Source organism: Gavialis gangeticus, unplaced genomic scaffold, assembly GCF_001723915.1.
Source record: "Gavialis gangeticus isolate Ggan-Ray unplaced genomic scaffold, GavGan_comp1, whole genome shotgun sequence".
Classification (NCBI taxonomy): Eukaryota; Metazoa; Chordata; order Crocodylia; family Gavialidae; genus Gavialis; species Gavialis gangeticus.
The window spans coordinates 91,852,683-91,860,460 of NW_017729025.1; the positions used below are offsets into that span (position 1 = coordinate 91,852,683).

Genomic DNA, 7,778 nt, shown 5'->3' on the forward strand with positions numbered 1-7,778 from the left:
AAAAAAAAAAAAAAAAAAAAAAAGAGCTAGAAATCAGCACTGCACTCCTTTCCTAGCATTTCTGGACAGATATTTGAACAACAGAAAGAATAAAGCATTCTGCATCTAGCTACAGTGTAGTCCACCTGTGACCAAAACAAAACATCACATATGGTACACAAACCCCTGTCCTCCCAGTGACTTTCCCTGGCCCCACTACAAAGCAACAACCTTTGATCTTAGCCCTCAGTTTCACCTGAGCCATGTTTGTGCCACATATTTGAAATTGCTAGATATGCGGGACTGGCACACAGGGCAATTTTCTGTCCCACCTCTACAGCTGATACTTGCCAACCCAAAGTGGAGTTACATGATCCAAAAAGTCAAACATGGTTTGACATGCCACTTGGCTGTCTAGCTGAGCACTATGTTGGATAAAGGCATTAGAAGCAAGAGAAGTTAATCCACATAAAATCCAGATAAGTTTTAGTTTCCTTAGTTTAGCTAATTTAATTCTGGAAAATACTACAGACGTTCCAGTCATCTCTTAAAGAAAAAGTCAGAGGTATCAGAGTACAGAATCTTAATCCAGCAATTTCTGCTTTTTATAAACACCGTAGGGAAATGAGGGGAGAGGGGAGGGAAAACTAAAGCAGTTTCTTCTCCAGCCCTAGCAAAATTTAAACAGAGCTGACCCCACTTAGAGTTTTGTATGCCAAGTTACAGCCCAGAGGTGAAATTTATGGTCATGTAATAACCCCAGTTACTCCAGGGTTTGCAATAGAAAGACAGACCTAGAAGCAGCATTTGAGAACATCATGTTCACATGAATGGAAAATGTTTTTATCTACTGTATGATATTTGAGTCCTGGAATATTTGCTTTCATCTGTATGGCTGAAGGGAGCAATAGTCAGCTAAAGAGAAGGGCAGAAACATCTTGAAAAGATCTCTAACTGACAAACTCAATTCCTACAGTTAACCATATGCATTTTTCTTTTTACCTCAAGGGGTGAGTCTACCTCCCCCAATTCCTACAGAAGGGACCTAGAATCAGATCTGAGCCATGAATACTTGTGAGGCTAGTATCTGTTGTGCTGTGGATGCATTTGGATATCTTTAAAAAAGCCTCCCAAAACTTGAATCCAACACAGTAAAATAAACAAGAGCATTGATTCTTTGAGACTCCAACTGCCTTCCAACATAACTCAACATAAGCAAAACCAGTTTGCAAACTCAGTTCCCAACTGGATGATCTGAACACTAGAAAGAAAGTCCTTAAGGAGGCCTACATTTAAATCTATTCTAGATACCAACACGGATCATGAAGTAGGTTCAGGCTGGACCTCACAAAGCACTACTTCACAGCCAGGGCGGCTAGGATCTACAGCCAACTTCCAAGGGAAGCGGTGCTCACTCCTACCCTGGGGGTCTTCAAAAGGGGGCTAGACAATCACCTAGCCAGGGTCATCTGACCCCAGCATTCTTTCATGCCCATGGCAGGGGGTTGGACTTGATGACCTGCTTAGGTCCCCTCCAACCCTACCAACTATGAAACTATAAGAATTCTGCAAGACTTTGACTGCCCTTTCGCACCCAAGTGAACCTTGCTAAAATACCTGCTTAAACCGTGACTGAATTTCACAACAAAATGCCACTTCTTTTCATAAACTGCTCGATTTTTGGTTTCTTGGTGCTGTTTACTTCAATACTCCAGGAACAAACAGACCTAGCAGAAATACATGGTCTCAATTTCTAACAAATATAAACATCAAAAACCTTAGCACCCATCAGGCTGTCAACCTGACAATAAGCAATACTGTAACAGCCAACAGCAGAATGCCACAGAAACAGAACTACCTGTTAAGCATGTGCAGTTACGTGCTCAAAACACAGGAATTACAGCATCTGATCAGGCCAAAGATCTATCTAGCCCAGTGTCCGTTTTATCTCTTCAATAAGACAGTGGGGTGCTTCAGGAATGTGCAAGAAACGCTGCAGAAAGCAGTTATTTAGAACATATTAGTTGGAGAGAGTCCATCGGAGGGCTGCAAAAATGGTGAAGAGGCTGGGGCACATGATTGATGAGGAAAGTCTGAGGGAACTGGGCTTATTTAGTCTACAGAAGAGAAGATTGATGGGGGATTTAATAGCAGCTTTCAACTACTTGAAGGGGTGGGGTTCAAAAGAGGATGGAGCTAGACTGTTCTCAGTAGTGGCAGATGACAGAACAAGGACCAACAGTTTCCAGTTGCAGTGAGGGAAGTTTAGGTTAGGTATCAGGAAAAACTTTCCTTACTAGGGAGAGTGGTAAAACACTGGAACAGGTTACCCAGAGAGGTGGTGGAATCTCCATCCTTGGAGGTTTTTAAGACCCACCTAGACAAAGCTTTGGCTGGGATGATCTAGCTGGGGATGGTCCTGCTTTGAGCAAGGGGTTGGATTGGATGACCTCCTGAGGTCCCATTCAACCCTAATTTCCTGTGACTGTTTATTCCTGAATCAAGCTCCTATTTGTGCAAAACTCACTTGTATGGTAACATCTTGAGCGCTAAACTTCACAATCTAAAATGCCTTCATCAGTCAGAGATTCTTGTGGGAGCAGGACTCGGTCACGGCTGCCCTGTTCTAAGCTACTCCACAGGACATTCTTCTTCCTTCTAAAGGCAGCACAGCACCAATTCACCACAGGCTAGAAACAGGGCTAAATTCAGGTTAGTTTCACATGGAAATGTGGACTCCACTAAAGTCAGTAAGCTCCCACCACTACAATTTAGAAGTTGATCTAGGATCCTGGGCCTGTTTAAAATGTTAATGTTAACCTCTCATCACCATAAAAAAAGTCACTTCATTTTGGAAGTGCACCTGCCTTGCCACAGTTATAATTAATTCATGATCATTCAACCTTTGGCTCAGTGCTCAAAGAGACTAGGAAAAACAGAGCCAGGAACTCGCTCAAAGTATAAGAGTCAATGGATGAAGGAGCAGGGAGCTTAGGGCTAAAGCAACATACTGATGTCATGAGCCTAAGAGAATAGATGCACAGACCTTCAGTAGTTACTAACTTTGAGCTTCATGTCTGCAGGGAAAACCTTCTTCTTTCTTTACAATCTCCATGCTGACAGCTTTAACCCTGCCCCCTCCTAGGCTTCTGAAAAAAAGAACATGCAAGAACTGAGTTCCCAATAATAAATGAAAAAAAAACAAGTGTTGGTGCTTCAAGCACACAGTTGTTTTGGATGTCTCGACAAGTGGCCAGCAATGCTGTCCAAAATTCAGTATTTCAACATGAGTAAGCAAGCAGGTGATCTTGCTATTATACAAGCTGAACATCTAAGTCTCACATCCAACCTCTGAAACTATATAGATTTCCACTTCAGTCAGACAGACTGCTAGGAAGTCCATTGGGTGGGCCTTGTTAATGAGACATTGACAGTTAACAAGAATGCTTTAGACTGCTTATGTCTACCTTGTATATTTGGTTACAGGAATACATGATTATAAAACATCAGCTTGCTTTAACATTGGTTAGGGGATGCTATATTCTCGTGTACTTGGAAAACAATGTAGTGAAGACTAGGTCTATGACAATCACAAATCTCAAGGTAAAAAAAAAGCTTAGCTAGGCTGCTGCTGTGGATGGAAATTTTATCCCACAGGCACATACACTGTAGCAAGCTTATGATTCAAGAGGGGGATATACATTCTTCAGATAACCAGTGCCATGGCACAGTACTTGGAGGTGCTGACCTTGTTGGTAATGCCTTTGCAAAACAATATGAAAAACACCAGAGGCAACTGCACCCTCTCTCAGTTCATGCTCCAGTTTCTATTAGGCACTGTAGTCTTTGGTTTTACTCAGAAGTGTTGGTAATACAATGCATACTGCATCCCCCCCACCACGCAGCACAAGTGAGGCAGTCTGTTTTCAAGAAACAAGCTCTCGTTTTGGGGAGTCAGGAGTTTCCTCTCATATTCCTCAGCAACAACACACAAGCATCTTAAGTTTACCTCTATAGTACATTCTAACAAACTTGGCAATTGCTGAGGTAGATCTGAAGGCTCAATTTAAAATAAAACATTGTTAATGGTACTGTTAAATATTTATACTGTTATCATAGCCCCATTCTACCAACACACAAGAAACAGCTTCTGCCCCAAAGAATTTATCATTTTTTATATAGTTACAGCAAGTAGCAGCAGCCATAGGCAGAGCGGTCCTAGGGGTGTGCAGGGCCAGGGGCATATTAGCCCGTGTGGGGCTGGGGGTGAGGGGACAGAGCACAGAGCCGGCAGCTGCGGTGCAGCCTGTATGGCACTGTCCACAGGGCCCAAGGCAATCGCCCTGATTTGCTCCCCCTCCCCAGGGATGGCCCTGGCCATACGGTATTTATATACATATATTTGTCTGCTCAGATGCACCAGAAATTTAGCGCATCACAGCAGACTCAATTAATCAAGTCTGCTCTGCATGAAAGCTAATGCACCCAGTGCTGTGCAGCAAGCATTTGTATAAACAGCGAAATGCACGTCAACACTGAGAAAATGGCAGCAATGAGCTTTTGAACTAAAACACCTTTGATGCAGTGCAAACGTGTACAAATGCCCATAATGCCCCTGGATTAATGTAAACAGTTTTAGTTTTTGGAATTGCTAAAAGCTAACATTGCTTAAGTGGAGAACAGAAGATATGACAATCCTCTATCTGGTTCCCATAATTATAGGAACATTCTTTCTACAGAGCACAACTGGGGAGACCCGAATGAGTTTAGTCACCAACTATGAAAGTGTCTGATTGGCAGTATTATACCAGCTTCATAAAAAGAGCAGAGAGAGCATGGGCAATGCAGTGACACATGCCAATGCTGATGAATCTGCGAAATGGAAAATGAATTCCAACTTCCCACCACAAATCCAAGCATCTTGCCAAAAATCAGACAGCAACAGCTTTGTTACTATTAAAGATAGATTCAACCCTGTAACCTGAAGATTATATTCCATTAGTCCCATTGCTTGGTCAATCCCCTCCCCAGAACAATTCCAAGTCAGAAGATTTAGAGCGTATAACTGAATCTGGTCATTTGTTATCTCACAGACACAAAAGGTCCTGGAACATAATATATCTATTATCCAGCTTTCTGTTATGATAAAGGAGGTCCAGTACCCTTTAAAAAAGTTTATAAGCCATTTTATTGTTTAAAAAATGTTAAAATAGTTATATAAACATTTGTAATGGGGTTAAGATGTTAGTAAAACTTGGACTCAGTTAAACTGGCAATATAAATGTAAAAATTCAGAGAAATGTGCACTTGGTAACAGGTTAGCTGAAATTAATAAGAACTGGGTTGGTTTGGGTTTTTTTTAAGAAATACCTTAAAAATACAGTGCATCATGGATGCTGGGGCCAAGGCTTGGTTTCCCAATTTAAACTGATAATTACAGCTGACTGCTGGGAAACAGCCAAACATTTACTGATGCAAGCTGGATTTTAGAGAGCATGCGAGGCCTTACAGGAAACTTTAAACAGAACATTCTCAGAAATGCATCTGCATACATACTGCATTTTCCTATACCCCTCACATCTCTCTTGCTCCTTATTACCCAAAGGATATTTCGTTTCTTAAGAATTCCACTGCTCCCCACCACTTAAAATCATGGGCCTCCCTTTGAGAGGTCAATTGCATATAATTTCTTCAACCAAAGACTATAACTTCAGGTAGGGCAACTGAGAGGTGTGCTCTTCCACACAAAAAGATTGTTGTCGATACCAGTCTCTCATAATTAGCACATACACAAGACAGGAAGTGAAACAGGTAAAAGTAGACTTTTAGAATAATTACTTTTAATTACACATGATGAATGGAAAGCTGAGGAATGACAGAATATGAATAGCTGAAATACAGAGTATTCGTGCTCTAGAAAAGACCCGCACATACACACCACACAGACACCTACTGTTTTCTATTTTCAAGGTTCTCAAAATAACGATCACCTTGTAGAAGAACAATTTCTGGGGTTTAATGACTGCTGAATAAATGGCAGGAGATGAAGGCAGTTATCCCCAGCCCCTAATTTTATCCATGCTAAGTGCTGTGCTCCTCAATTATTAGCCGTGCTTTCCAAAAGTTTTCTACAAAATGTCAGTCAAGTCAAATGCACCAAAAAGTGACTCCTTCAGTTCGGAGCTGCTCCCAAATACCTCATTATCAGCTTAGTCCTGTCCTTATCACTTCTATACCACAAAGCCATGCCACAGTGCACCTGAATTTACACACTCACTCACTGTAATACATAAAAGCAAAAGACACTCCCATAATTGTATTCAATCAGAAGCAACAAGATATAAATCCTAGACTTTGCCTTCTCTAAGGAACATTTAAAATCAGGATAATGAGAGATCCAGAACTCTCTTTAAATAGCCAGCTAAAGTATACTTGTTGTTTCTTTCAGATCCATTGTTTCATACTTACCTGAGCTGATCAAATTCACCAGGCCTTGAATAGACAGAACTGCATGGACTAGAAAGAACATCAGTTTTCCATAGTGTCCCCCCCACCCCCTGCCAAGTGCTTGAGTCTTCACAGTCTCATTTTAGACAGATACACTATCCATCAAAAAGGCGCACTATTAGAGGGCATAACATTGTGCAGGTGGAAGCCAGCTGAGATTTAACAGCCACAGCTAAGGATGTACTGTAACCTGCTTCCCCTTGTCATAATCTGGTTACTGTTAGAATCTCACTGTTTTCTAAAGGAGATTTTAACGAGGTCTGGATCCCTCCAGGGCAAAGGATCTCTGTCCTTTGTTTAAACTCCTTGAAAAGGACCCTCCAGGGAATACATTCACCTAGTGGTAAACAGAAGTCTACCCTGCAAATGTATCAGTAGAGCAGCTCTACCCTACAAATGTATTAGTAGAGCAGCTCAGGATGGATTATCCATTTGAGGTAGACACCAATTCAGTCCCAGAAAAACAGATCAAACACGGAGCTACCTGCCTTTAGAAGCAAGGTAGGGGTGACATTCTTGTCACCTCTCTGGCGGCTACCACATCACTAGGACAGCCAGAAAGCAGGAGAACGCACAACCTACACCCTTTCCTGATGGGCTCATCTGCAGCATCAATGCCTTCTGCAGTTCTGCCTGGAAGAAAATATTTTTTCTATTTTATAACTTAATAAATTTCAATTGATCTCAGATTTATAAATATGCCTTTCTGCCTTCTCTCTTCCTCCCCAACCAGAAGTGTGGCTTAAGGACAGAAATGGTTTAGCAAGCGATTCATCTTAATTCTTCTTCTCTGTTCAAAGTTGCTCCTCATTGCATGCTTAATGCCCTGGGTTCTCCTCACTGCAACACGTTTCTTCTTGGAAGTCTGGGGAAGGGAGCAATGAGCACAGCAAAAAATTAAAAGATATTCATGTCCTATCACATTTCTGGACATTCATCCTGCAAAAATCAAGAACTACTACCAAGAACTTTCAGAGTGTTCTCAGGCCTCCTGACCTTTTTAGGCAGGCAAGATTCTCTGGGTAGATGAGATCTCTTTTATTAGACCAACTAAATAGTTGGAAAAAAGGGGTGCACCGATAAAGATTTTTTTGGCTGATACTGATGGCCGATCAATAATCAGCCATATCAGCCGATCCTGATCCGATTGTCAACAAGCAGCTCAGTGGCTTGGAGAACAGCATCTGGCTGGTAAGTTGGGGGGGGGGCAAACAGAGATACCCACGGTGAGGGAGGGAGTGGGGCTGGGGCAGGGGTTGCCGGGCTGGGATGGGGCACAGGACAGAACCGCT

At 42.0% G+C, this 7,778-nt stretch overlaps 1 protein-coding gene across 2 annotated transcripts in view; it reads right to left on the reverse strand.

The window, feature by feature from the left end:
- The window catches only part of SUSD6 (sushi domain containing 6), a 163,120-nt gene that overhangs the window by 126,672 nt on the left and 28,670 nt on the right, over positions 1–7,778 (reverse strand). The gene's annotated exons all lie outside the window — the stretch shown is intronic.